We start from the raw sequence: 14,975 nt of genomic DNA on the forward strand, positions 1-14,975 counted from the left end.
CATTTGAGAGCTAAGCATTGAGTTTCTTCTTGAGCTAGTGCATGTGACGTTAATTTGTAAAGATGTATCCTGGGGTCTGAAATACTTCCATAAAATGTAACCCAACACTTCTGAATTTAAAATGTTTGTTTCAGGCTTTACAGATTGACAGATCGCAGCAGCACATAGACAACACAATTTAATGTTTTTTTTTTTGGCTCCTGAGTCAGTAATGCACTATGCATCTATACACTAGACACTATACAATACTGCATGCATTTTGTAAAGTACATAATTTGCCATGCCTAGCAGGCTCTGAGATGGAATAGAGAAGCAGATTACACTATAGCTGATATGCAAAGTCAGTATACAAGCTTTTGCAGGAATACAGCAAATATGGCCTCTAAAGAGCACCCTGCTTTATGAACTTCTACTGCTAAATGAAAAAGCCAGCACAAGCTCCATGGCACAAACATAACTGATTTAAAAGTCAGTGTATACCCCCAACTGTCATTTGTTTTGTGAAGCTTCTCCTAAAAAAGAGATTTCAAATCTCTTTCATTGGCAAAATCATTGAGAAAATCTTCTTCAAGCAACTTACTGGTGTTCTTTCCTTAAAAAACTAGATAAATTTTAGTCCAGGTGGCCTTTTCATAGTACTCAGACTGCTCTATATATGCACTCAGATCTCAGATTCACTTAGCCTCCTCCCCAAACAACTATGGGCCCCTTCACTCCCTTTGTAAGTGCTTTGAGTACATCACTAACTGGATGGGACAAAACATTCTACAGTTGAACAGATAAAACAAATATTATTTTATTCAGAAAAAGCAATGAGAGTAGCTACCTATCTGGACATAACCTTGGTGTACTAATAGACTCGGATCTCAGTTTTAGCAGTCAAAGTAGTTACTAAATAAGCATTTTATAACCTTAAGAACATAAATAGGAAAAGTTTTTTTCTCATAAAACCACATCACCCCCATTCTTAAATCCTTATGTTGGCTACCATTAAGTTAGATAATCGTGTTTAAGGTACTATTACTGATCTATAAGTCGCTTAATGGTGTAGGACCAGCATCATTACCTGATATACTGCAGTGATATGTCCTGAGCAGAACTCTCAGATCATTATGAACTAGTCAGTTAGTCCTGTCTAAGGTAAAGACTAAACCTGGAGAAGCAGCATTTAGCTACTATGCTGCTATTAAACGGAACCAGGTGACGGTATTAGAAGATTCCCAACACTTGACAATTTTAAATTTGAGCTAAAAATGTTCTTTGAGCAGCTGTGTTTAAAACACCGTTAGCTCTACTGCACTTAATCATTTTTTTTTACTTTGTTACTTTTAAATTATAATTGTATTATCTTTGTATTTCATCATTTGTAGAACATTTTGAATGACGACAGGGTATGAAAAGTGCTATTCTAAATAAACTCATTTTGCCTTAAGCAACAGAGCAACATTAGATTTTTATGGTTTCATTTATTTTCTGTTAAGAGGCAACAGTTGGAAATTTGAATGTTTTAGCAAAACTGTTGATGGCAGACAAAAAGATTTGAAAGTTTAAAATAAATAAATAAATATAACAATAAGAAATGAGAAATATTGAGAGATATTGAGGCCCACTTCTCTCAGACTGGTGCTGCTCACATCGGAAAGTCACACCTCCTTTCACTGTGGCCCAGGAGTGTAACATTACCACAGAGGATTTCCATTTCCATCTGTATAAATACTACGAATCCTTCCTGTCCAACCAGCTGAAATATTAGACCTTGCACATAATCATTACTTGTACTCAATGGTTGAACAGGTGGATGGAGTCTATTGTTACTCTCTTGCACGTGGTGATGGCCATCATCAGTTTTTCCAGTACAAATGGGACTTTTTGTACCCTGCAAGGAGAGCATGAATACCCAAAACTCTTTAAGAATGGTGATATCATAATTGGAGGGATTTTCCCCTTCCACAGGGGTTGGGAAAACACAGACGTGTCCTATATGGTCAAACCATCACCAATAAAGTGTGTGAGGTAAGTAGCAAGACAAACAGATTTTCATGCATTGAATGAACATGTATTAATTTACATAGTACACAGTAAACAATAGTAAAAAAGTTTTCATAGTTTTATCATAGTTACTTAACAAAGAACATATAACACTTGTATATGTCATCCTTAAAATGTCTGTCTTTATCTGTTTTTTTTTTTCCTAATCCAGTCTTGATCTCAGATCTTTCCAGTTTTCACAGTCCTTGTTCTTTGCAATAGAAGAGATCAACAACAGCTCGTCTTTACTCCCTGGTGTCTCACTGGGTTACAAGGTCTATGACACGTGCGGTTCAACGGCTATGGGGGTCAGAATGGCTATGGCACTTATTAATGGGAATGAGAACTCAAACTTGAATGAGCCCTGCACAAAGCCAGCACAGGTGCAAGCCATAATTGGCGAGGCACACTCATCAGTATCAATGGCTATTGCAAAGAGTGTTGGACCTTTCAGCATTCCCTTAGTAAGTGTTTATACAATTTTTATTAATAAATATTAAAATGTTACAACTTTTAAAAACTAGTAAAAAAAAAAAGATGACAATTTACCTTTAATGTTAAGTATAGACAATATGTTGAATGAAAAATAAATAAATAAATAAATAAATAAATAGACTGACATATCTGTGTGAATCTGTTTCTAGATTAGTCCTTATTCTACCTGTGAGTGTCTCAGTGACAAAAGGAAATACCCCTCATTTTTGCGCACTATTCCCAGTGATTACTACCAGAGCAGAGCAATGGCAGAGATGGTCAAGCAGTTTGGCTGGACCTGGGTGGGCGCAATAAGAAGAGATGATGATTATGGTAACAGTGGAATGGCTGCATTTACTGAAGCTGCAGAACAGTTGGGTGTTTGTTTAGAATATTCCCTTCCATTTTTTACAACCTACTCACGAGAAAAAGTGCTGAGAATAGTTCAGCAGATCAAAAGCTCTACTTCTCGAGTGATCGTAATATTTGTCCCTGATTGGGACTTGGAGATGTTGCTGAATGTATTTTATGAGCACAACATTACTGGATATCAGTGGGTGGGAACCGAAGCTTGGATCTCTGATTCAACTGTAGCCAGACTGGATAAGCACAAAATACTGCAAGGAGCCATAGGGCTAGCAATACCCAAAACAACAGTGACGGGTCTAAAGGAATTCATTCTGGATATAAATCCACTGAAATCTGCAGGGAGTGCCATTTTTACTGAATTCTGGGAGACTTTATTTAATTGCAAATATACAGTGCAGAATGACTCAATAGTGTGTACAGGACAGGAGAAACTGTCTGAAATGGAAAACGAATTCACAGACATGACCCTGATGCCCATTTTCAGTAATATATATAAAGGAGTATATGCTGTAGCCCATACTCTACACAGCATTTTCGGCTGCACACAAACATGTCCTACAAAGAAGCAGCCTGATCCTCTCACTGTAAGTTAAAAGTCTGGTTGGAACAAGCTTGTAGCAATTTAGAAAAACTAGAAATGTAAAATCAGCCAAAATGCTGTATTTTATGGAGTAGTTATCTTTTTCAGTTTTTTCAGGTTTTGTAAATTTCTTCTATTTCATTTCAGGTTCTGGAACATCTGAAAAGAGTGCGCTTCAAAACTAAAGAAGGTGAAGAAGTTCATTTTGATAAAAATGGTGACCCTGTGGCCAAATATGAAATAATAAATTGGCAAACTATTGAAGATCACCATGAGTTTGTCACTGTTGGATATTATGACTCTTCTTTCCCTGCTCACAATCGATTAGCAGTAAAAACTGCCTCTATTGTGTGGGCACAAAATACAAGCCAGGTACAAGGATAAAATTGCACTTCTGTTTCAATTAAGCATTCACACTTCATTCAAGTTTGAATATTCTGTAGAAAATAAATGCTTTTTAAGGTTATTGAAGATTTATTTTGATCATAGGTGCCGGTGTCTGTGTGCAGTGAGAGCTGCCCTCCAGGCACCAGGAAGGCTGTGCAGAAAGGAAAGCCTATCTGCTGCTTTGACTGTATACCATGTGCTGAAGGAGAGATCAGTAATATGACAGGTACAAATATTCACAAAAGCTCAAACACACAATGCTACAATTACTGTTGTAACTATAAAATATTCTAGAATTTAAGTCTGAACTGTTTAGAAGCTATGGAGTCTAGAAGCTTTTATCAATGTTTTAGAAGAAGGAAGACAATAGCAACATTATATGTAAATCATTCCTTCAATTATTTATTTATTTTTTTGTTATTCATGTTATTTTTTTCTCTCTGACAGACTCGATTAAATGTGAACAATGCTACCAAGACTACTGGTCAAATCCACACAGGAATGAATGCGTAAAGAAGGAAATTGAATTCTTGTCGTATGAGGAAACGATGGGAATTCTGCTGACAGCTGTTTCAATTACTGGTACATTTATGACAATAATAATAGCCATCATATTTTTTAAATTTAAAAATACTCCAATAGTCAAAGCCAACAATTCAGAGCTGAGTTTCTTATTACTCTTCTCACTGGCTCTGTGTTTCCTCTGTTCACTTACTTTCATTGGTCGGCCCTCTGAGTGGTCCTGTGTACTGCGTCACACAGCGTTTGGGATCACCTTCGTCCTCTGCATCTCCTGTGTTCTGGGGAAAACAATAGTGGTGTTAATGGCCTTCAGAGCTACACTTCCAGGCAGTAATGTCATGAAATGGTTTGGGCCTCTACAGCAGAGACTCAGTGTTCTAGCCTTCACTCTCATACAGGTCCTAATTTGTGTGATTTGGTTAACAACATCTCCTCCTTTCCCCTTCAAAAATCTAAAGCACTACAAGGAAAAGATCATTCTAGAATGTCAGTTAGGTTCAGCAGTAGGTTTCTGGGCTGTACTGGGTTATATAGGACTCTTGGCTCTACTGTGCTTTGTTTTAGCTTTTCTTGCTCGGAAGCTGCCTGATAACTTTAATGAAGCCAAGTTCATCACATTCAGCATGCTCATATTCTGTGCAGTTTGGATCACCTTCATCCCAGCTTATGTCAGCTCTCCTGGAAAGTTCACTGTAGCTGTGGAGATATTTGCCATTTTGGCCTCAAGCTTTGGTTTGCTGCTCTGTATCTTTCTCCCAAAGTGTTATATAATCATACTGAAACCAGAAAAGAACACTAAAAAACAAATGATGAGTAAAGTGCCAGTTAAGTGAACTGCATGTTCACTGTTAATATGGTTTTGTATAAAGCACATGACCCTTAGTACTGTAATCTTAATTAATTTACATTTTAAAACATACCATACTAGGGTTTATAGAACATTCTGCATAAGTCAATCTTCAAGATGTGAAGAAAATAAATGAGTGGTTTGATGTGAACATATTATAATCTGATTTTTTTTCCCCCTTGTAATGATGGTCTTTGTAACGGTGTCATAATGTCTGCAATATATTTCATTTTCATTTGCTATATAAAATACCCAGTAAACCTACATGTGTCTTCTAAATTTTTAATATTTAATGATAATTTTAACAAGGCTGAATCTGACAAAAGTGTTAAATCTAAAAAAAATAAAATTTAATAAATAAATCGTTTTGGTACTGTTCTACCTTACATCCTCCAAGTACCTCTCCACCATTAATGGATTAAAAATATATAAGTTTAGGGCCTAACATTTATTTCAAAGGTACAGTACATTAATGTTTTAGGCATCAGACAATATATTGCAAACCATTTCACGCCATAGCTTTCTGAGATGTAGCTTTTAGAGATATTTAAAGCTTTGAAAGTCTGGTTCCTATCACCACCATTGTGAACAATCCTGAATTGGCAGTTTTGCCTAGAATGGCATACTTCACATCAGATTGTTCTGTATGATTTTTTATTTATTTTTTTATTTTTTGGCAGTAAAGTGGTGTCCAAAAGTCTGAGACCACTAATGAAAATCTACCTGAGAATCATATGAACAAAAACTGCAAAGGAAGGAAGGAAACTTTTAAAATATGTTTGATTGAAGTTTTTTTTACCCCTAGAAAAAATGTTGTAATGAGCAATAAATGTATGTCCATTTTGTCCTCTTACATGAAGCCTGATCATTTATTTCAAAACTATCGAGCTAATCAACCTTTTGATATAATTAAGTATTTAACTAATTTTGGCAGTTACAATTAGCTAAATTAACAAAAAGCTACTAATACCATTAGCACAAACAATTTTTACCACATTCAAATGCATTAAATTATTATATTATATAAAAAAGGAACATTTTTCATAAATGCTTCATAAACACTTTTCATGTCACACATTTTATAGAGAACGTGGTCACTTCATTGAACACAAAGAAGCGTTTTAAAGCCAGTTCAAGTTTCTTTCCTCTACAATAATTAGTGGTTCAACTTCAGGTCAAACCACCTTCATAAGCTTTCTCGTGAATCCTCCATTGTTGGGCTGTATTTTGTAGGATTCAGACAATACAAGTTAGCAGAGGATGGTGTGCTGTCTACTTTGCAAGTAAAAGAATATAAGCTAGCCAACATGGAAACAGTGCTACAGAACAGTACAAGCTAATGATGCAAATACTCTTCCACACTGATCTCCAGAGAGTATCTGTACAGCTGACCTGTACAGTTTTGAGATGTTGGTGAAAGCTAAGCTAGCCCAAAGCAACTGCAAAGCTTTCAATAAGGCCTCAACATTTATTTGTCTTGAAAACTGAATATAGGGGGTGTATGTTAAAATAAACTATTAGGTGATTACATATTACAGTTGTTGATAAATGTAGTTTCATTACCATTTTTTTCTCGCATGCTGCTATAGGTGCACTACCTGTGCAAACATAAGGCTCAGTTTAGTTTTCACTGAAAAGGCAAAATTAAGACTCAAACAAGTAGCTTGTTAAGTTTGTGTTGGCAATTGTTTCAAATAACTGCATTTACTGTGAAGAGCAACTGTTACAAAAACAAAGCCATGGTTTTAAGTCGTGTTTCCCCGCAAACTGTCAATAACCCCTCTCAGAGCTATGAAGCCTAAAAAATCCAACACAGCAGAGTTTCAATTCATAGCCATGCATCAGACTTGTTGGAGGGAGATGCCATTGTGCTTGACAGCACACAGTGCTCCTCTATAATAAAGCACAATCAGGTGATATATTTTAATTGTATTAAATGACTAAGCCCAAATAAAAGTTACTTTTTACAATAACATGCATATTTTGCGCATTTTGTTTTCTACGGAAAACCTGAAATAGCAAATAAATGAACAGTACTAAAACATCTGAGCTGATATGCAAAATCAGCACACAGGCTATTGCAGGAATAAGTAATGCCAAATATGGCCTCTAAAGAGTGCACTGCGTAAAGAATTGATGTGGCTAAATGAAAAAGCCAGCACAAGCTTCATAACTGCATAATCATAACTGCTTTTAATTCCACTGTAGACTTCTAACACTGTGTAATTTGTTTAAGCAACAGAGCTACATATTTTAGTTATTTGCCTATTCATTTATTTTCCTGTAAGAGGGATTGGTTAGACATTTGGATAACTGACTAAAATTAGTGATGTCAGAAAAAAAGTATGAAATAATATTAAATAGAAGTGATCAGAGAATTTTAATATTTTAATAATGAAAAAGATGAACATAAAGAAAAAACAAAAAAATAAGATTAATAACAAAACTGCACAAACAGAAACAGGAAAGCACTAAGAAAAATAGTAAGGAAAAAACTGGCAAAAGAGATATTTAGGCCTACTTCTTTCATATCAGTGCTGCTCACAAGTCACACCTCTTCTAACTGTGGCCCAGCAGTGTAACATTACCGTAGGGGATTTGCTTTCCATCTGTATAAATATTACAAATCCTTCCTGTTCAACCAGTTGAAAAATCAGACCTTGTACATACTCAATCATTATCTCTACTCAGTCATTGGAAATCCACATGGAGTCTATCTTTACTCTCGTGCATGTGGTGATGGCCATCATCAACTTTTCCAGTACAAATGGGAAATTCTGTAGTCTGCAGGGAGAGCCTGTGTACCCACAACTTTCAAGGGGTGGTGATATCATAATCGGAGGGATTTTCCCCTTTCGTAGGAGTTGGGAAATTACAGAAGTGTCCTATGCGGTCAAGCCATCACCACCGAATTGCATGAGGTAAGTAGCAAGACAAAATGACATTTTCATATAATGAACGAATATTTATTATTTTAAACACATACATTACACAGTAGAAATAAAGTATCTATTTGTCATCCTTAAAATGTCTGTGAAAATTTTTTTGCATGTTTTTTTTGTTTTTTTTTTTAATCCAGTCTTGATTTCAGAGCCTTCCAGTTTTCACAGTCCTTGATTTTTGCAATAGAGGAGATCAACAACAGTTCTTCTTTACTCCCTGGAGTCTCACTGGGATACAAGATCTACGACTCGTGCACTTCCACGGCTATGGGGGTCAGAATGGCTATGGCACTTATTAATGGAAATGAAAACTCAACCTTGAATGAGCAATGCACAAAGCCAGCCCAGGTGCAAGCCATAATTGGTGAGACACAGTCAACAGTATCAATGGCTATCGCAAAGATTGTCGGACCTTTCAGCATTCCCTTAGTAAGCATTTAATTATCAAAATACTATATATAATATTTAGCATAAAAACATAATAACATAACACACATAACAAAAGTATTACAACTACTAAAAATATTCAGAATCCTTCCAGAAATTAACTTTAATGTTAAATGCAGTTACTACCTAGCAAAATAATTATTATAATAAAATATTATAATAATTATAATAAATAAATACATTTTATTATAATAAAATTATTACTCAACATAATTTTATCCCTGACATACCTGTTTTTAGATCTGTCCTTATTCCACCTGTGAGTGTCTCAGTGACAAAAGAATATATCCCTCATTTTTGCGCACTATTCCCAGTGATTATTACCAGAGCAAAGCACTGGCAGAGATGGTCAAGCAGTTTGGCTGGACCTGGGTCGGAGCAATCAGAAGAGATGATGACTATGGTAACAGTGGGATGGCTGCATTTACTAAGGCTGCAGAACAGCTGGGCATTTGTTTAGAATATTCACTTCCATTTTTTACAACTTACTCCCAAGAAAAAGTACTGAGAATAATTCAGCAGATCAAAAGCTCTACTTCTCGAGTGATTGTGGCATTTGTCACTTATTGGGACTTGGAGATTTTGCTGGATGTGTTTTATGAGCACAATATTACTGGATATCAGTGGGTGGGAACTGAATCTTGGATCTCTGATTCAACTGTAGCCAGACTGGATAAGCACAAAATACTGCAAGGAGCCATAGGACTAGCTGTCCCCAATACAACAGTGACGGGTCTGAAGGAATTCATTAAAGATATAATTTCACTGAAATCTGCAGGCAGTGGCATTTTTACTGAATTCTGGGAGGCTTTGTTTAAGTGCAAATATTCAGTGCAGAATGACTCAGCAGATAAAACCATATGCACAGGCCAAGAGAAACTGTCTGAAATGGACAACGAATTCACAGACTTGTCCTTGATGCCCATTTTCTGTAATGTATATAAAGGAGTATACGCTGTTGCCCATACTCTACACAACCTTCTCGGTTGCACGAAAACATGTCCTACAAAGAAGCAGCCTGATCCTCTCACAGTAAGTTAAAATTCTGTTTAAGCACAGATCTTTGGTACATGCAAGTAGAACTAATTCAGAAAAAATCAAGCAAAATTATGTACTTTTATGGAAATGTAAATCTTTATAAAATTTTGTATTTTAAACTTCTATTTTGTCAGTTTCTAGAACATCTCAAAAAGGTGCGCTTAAAAACCAAAGATGGTGAAGAGGTTTATTTTGATGAAAATGGTGACCCTGTGGCTAAATATGAAATAATAAATTGGCAAACTATTGAAGATCACCATGAGTTTGTCACTGTTGGACTTTATGACTCTTCCTTTCTTGCTCACAATCAATTATCAGTAGAAATGGCCTCCATTGTGTGGGCACAAAATACAAATCAGGTAAAGAGAATTTGTGTGGTCTCAATTAAGCACACATTTTTCATAAAAAGTCTGTAAAATCTCCATGAAATAGTTTTTTTAGGTTATTAAACATTTTTCTGATCACAGGTGCCGGTGTCTGTGTGCAGTGAGAGCTGCCCTCCAGGCACCAGGAAGGCTGTGCAGAAAGGAAAGCCTATCTGCTGCTTTGACTGTATACCATGTGCTGAAGGAGAGATCAGTAATATGACAGGTACAAACATTGACAGAAGTTGGAAAAAAAAATGTTGATATTACTGCTGTAATTACAAAATATTCTAGAACAGAAGTCTAAACTTGTTTAAAGTATCAATGCGATTCTCCATGTTTTAGGAGATAGAAGAGAATGGTGATACTACATGTAGTGTATTCCTTCAATTATTTTCCCTGTGTATCTAACTTCTTTCTTATTTATTGTTATCTATCTCTCTCTGACAGACTCAATTAAATGTGAACAATGCTACCAAGACTACTGGTCAAATCCACAAAGGAATGAATGTGTAAAGAAGGAAATTGAATTCTTGTCCTATGAGGAAACGATGGGAATTTTACTAACAGCTGTTTCAATTATTGGTGCCATTATGACAATAATAATAGCAATCATATTCTTCAGACATAAAAATACCCCAATAGTTAAAGCCAACAATTCAGAGCTGAGCTTCCTGCTGCTCTTCTCACTGGCTCTGTGTTTCCTCTGTTCACTTACTTTCATTGGTCGGCCCTCTGAGTGGTCCTGTGTGCTGCGTCACACAGCGTTTGGGATCACCTTCGTCCTCTGCATCTCCTGTGTTCTGGGGAAAACAATAGTGGTGTTAATGGCCTTCAAAGCTACACTTCCAGGCAGTAATGTCATGAAATGGTTTGGGCCTCTACAGCAGAGACTCAGTGTTCTTGCTTTCACTCTCATACAGGTCCTTATTTGTGTGCTTTGGTTAACAACATCTCCTCCTTTCCCCTTCAAAAATCTAAAGCACTACAAGGAAAAGATCATTCTAGAATGTCATTTAGGTTCTGCAGTAGGTTTCTGGGCTGTGCTGGGTTATATAGGATTATTGGCCCTACTTTGCTTTGTTTTAGCTTTTTTGGCTCGGAAGCTGCCTGATAACTTTAATGAAGCCAAGTTCATCACATTCAGCATGCTCATATTCTGTGCTGTTTGGATCACCTTTATCCCAGCTTATGTCAGCTCTCCTGGAAAATTCACTGTAGCTGTAGAGATATTTGCTATTTTGGCCTCAAGTTTTGGTTTGTTATTCTGTATCTTTCTTCCAAAGTGTTACATAATTACATTAAAACCAGAAAAGAACACTAAAAAGGAAATTATGGGTAAAGTGCCAGTTAAGTGAACTGCACTTTCACTATTAACCTATTTTTATAAAGCATACAAGCCTTCTAATGGTAATAATGGTTCAATGCTTGAGAGGTAAACAAAATCATTTAGTGTACATTTAATGATATATTTTATGATCATTAAACTTAATGATATATATTTTTTATAATGATGCTCCTATGAGCTAGGGGTCACAATGTCTAAAACACAAATATAGCCATTCAATTTGCTATGTAAAATGTCCAGTATATATATCCAAAACCTTATTTCAAAACTATAGTACAATAATGTATCAGGCATCAGGCAATATATTGGAAACGGCTTCATGCAATAGCTTTCTATGTGGTAACTTTTATTGGCATCAAATTTTCGAAGTCTTGTTTGTATCACCACCACTGTAAACAATACTGAACCAGCGAGATTTCACATCAGAGTGCTCTGATATTTTTTAATTTAATTATTTTTTTTTTTTTTATTTTGCATTTTGGTTTAAAACCAAAAGTGAACATGCATCTATTTTGGACTGTTTTCTAATTTAATAAAAATTAATTAAAATAAAATTAATTAATCAGCATGAACGTTTGAGAAAAAAAGTAAAATATTTTTGAATATTTACAGAATTTCAGAATTTCTTAGTATTTGGTATGTTTCCTTCTGCTGAGAGCATGCACTGAAACTGGCACTGACTTAAAAAGATCAAATCTACCTAAGAATTCTCTGAACATGAGCTGCAATGGAATTTCAAGATTCAAAATAAAAAAAATATTAAAATTTGTCGTGCAAAAAAATGTATGTTTATTTTTTCCACTTATTTACTATAATCAATTAGCATTTAGCTAAAATTTAGCAAATAGTTAATTATAGTAGCAATAATTATTTAAATTAACAATGAGCTACTGTTACCTAAATCACAACTACTTTTACTACATTAAAAAAATCACACTATTATATTACAATAGCATTATTAAAATACCATTAATTAATTTTTACATAAAGTTTATGTTTGTTGTTAAAGGATGTATATTGTTACTATATTAAAGCAAAAAATTGAAAAGGACCCTTTTTTTCATGAACACTTCATAAAACCTTTCCACTTACATCTGCAGATATCTGCATGTTTCAGCCTGTTCAAGTTTATTTGCTAGGGTTTAGACAATACAAGTTGTCAGAAGATGCTGTACTGCATACTTCGCAAGACAAGGTACATATGTAAGAAATCATTCCACACAATGGCGGAAACACATCCAGACTGGCAAAAAAACTGACATGTACAGAGTACTTGTATAGCTGATCTGTACAAAAAGTGTTGAAATGGTGGTGAAAGCAAAGCAAACCTGAAGCAGCCAAAAAAGTGTTCAATAATGTTCAATCGGGGCAATCCTGGGTTGGAGGTTAGGGAACCAGCCTTGTGACCGGAAGGTTGCTGGTTCAATCCCCCAAGCTGACAGTACATGACTGAAGTGCCCTTGAGCAAGGCTCCTAACCCCCAACTGCTCCCTGGGCGCTGTGGATAGGGCTGCTCAATGCCCCCTAGTGTGTGTGCTCACTAGTGTGTATGTGGTGTTTCATTGGTCAAACGTGGAGGTGAAATTTTCCCCGTTGTGGGACTAATAAGGTTCACTTACTCTTAATAATGATGTCAGTATTTATTTGTTTAAACAACTGAACACACATGGTGTATATTGAAAATGAAATGCTAATTTATTGCAGTTGTTGATAAATGTCGTATCGTTGTTATTTTGTCTATGTCACACTGCCTGTGCAAAAATGAGCCTTACTTTAGTTATGCTCCTGGCTGATGACCCTGCAGCTGACCCGTGGGCACCGGAGGAGGTGCGACTGGCAGCAATGCCTAGCAGGTGTTCCATCTTCCTGTACATTTACTAAAGTTCTGGTAACCCAGTGACTACTGCGAATAGGGCAGTTGGAGTCCAGGGAAGACTGGAGGACAGCCAGGAAAGACTGGATGACAGCAGGGAAAGACCTCATAGGGAGTGGGCGGCTAGTTACCCAACCCAGTAGTACCTCAGAAGAGGCACACCCAAACATTAACTACAAAGAACCCTAAAAGGAAACAACCCGTAGGCCCTCCGAGAGGCAGGATGAAAGATGGGCCTAACAGGATGGACCACATGGTAATGACAGCAATGGAAATGGACAACGAGATAAGCACTAGAACTCCAGGAAAGGAAGAGAAGATCCTCCGGAAGTGCGGATGCGGATGGGAAAAAGTTACCACATTTCATGGGTTGCGAATTCACCAGGGGAAGCGAAAGTGTGGTCAGAAGGGCCAACAGCAACCTTGCACTGCCTCAGCAGGTGAGACAAGAGGGACCGAAAGCCAGGTCGAAAACCACAGAGCCGACGGACCCAATGTTGCAGAGGGCAAAGATGTCACAGAGGAAGAAGGCCCACTGTTGGAGTTAGAGCCCTTATGTGAGTACCAAGACCCAGTTGCCACCAACTCGCACAGGACAGAGCCAAAAGCAGAGATCAAGAAACCAATGAGAAAAGGCAAGCTCAAATGGCCAAAGTCAAGCGAGAGAGAAGCATGGCGAACACTGGACACCGATCTAGTCAAGACACTGGAGGGATTGTTGCGAGGAGGGGCGGAATCCAAGCTCAACCAGATTGGGGACATCCTATACCAGGCTTGCAAGGATAGGTTTGGTGAGGTGACCTCCAACCAGAGGACCACTCAAAGAGTGAAAGGAACGAGGGAAAAGGAAATTGACCTTCTAGTGTGAAGGCGCTGACAGCTACGGAAGAACTGGAGGAAGGCGATGCTCTTAGAGAAAGAGGGTCTGAAAGCCTTATGGGCGGAAGTCAGGTAAAGACTGTCCAGGCTTCGCAAAGCTGAACGTATCCGCAAGCGCAGCAAACGGAAACAAAAAGAACGAGCCAGCTTCTTCAAAGACCCCTTTAAGTATGCCAGGCAGCTGCAGGAGGAGAAGAAGAGTGGGAAGCTCGAAACCACCAGGGAGCAACTGGAACAGCACATCAGGAACGTCCCATTAGGAACACCAGGGTACGTGCCCAAGCCTGCACCCCCGACCGCTGTGTTTAACATCATGCCCCCCAAGCTCAGCGAAGTTAGGCAAGTCGTGGAGAAGGCAAGGTCTTCGTCTGCACCAGGCCCCAACGGAATCCCCTACAAGCTCTATAAGAACTGCCCCAAGGTACTAGAGCTGCTATGGTACCTCATGAGAATTGCCTGGAAACAGCAACTCATTCCATCCGAGTGGCAAAGAGCTGTAGCGGTTTTCATCCCCAAAGAAGCGAACTCCAAAGACATCAGCCAGTTCAGAAACATCGCTCTGCTGAATGTAGAAGGAAAAATCTCCTTCTCAGTGCTGGCCAGAAGGATGACCACCTACCTGCTTGAGAATGGCTACATCAACACCAACTGCCAGAAGGCAGGAGTCCCAGGCTTCCCAGGGTGCGTAGAGCACTCTATGATCTGGGACCAGATCCAGAAGGCCAGGTGGGAAAAGACAGACTTGCATGTTGTCTGGCTTGATCTTGCAAATGCGTATGGATCAGTCCCACATCAGCTGATCAGCTATGCCATGGAGTTCTTCCACATGCCCTCCTGTATCAAGAGCATGGTTGTATCCTACTTCAATGACCCGCA

General features: G+C 37.7%; 2 pseudogenes; both read left to right on the top strand.

Annotated features, from left to right (window-relative positions):
* Positions 1-1,798: 1,798 nt before the first annotated feature.
* On the top strand, positions 1,799-5,945 carry LOC118818498 (annotated as a pseudogene).
* Positions 5,946-7,913: 1,968 nt separating this feature from the next.
* On the top strand, positions 7,914-13,228 carry LOC118818499 (annotated as a pseudogene).
* Positions 13,229-14,975: the final 1,747 nt, after the last annotated feature.

This window comes from Colossoma macropomum, unplaced genomic scaffold (genome assembly GCF_904425465.1).
Source record: "Colossoma macropomum unplaced genomic scaffold, Colossoma_macropomum, whole genome shotgun sequence".
Lineage (NCBI taxonomy): Eukaryota > Metazoa > Chordata > Actinopteri > Characiformes > Serrasalmidae > Colossoma > Colossoma macropomum.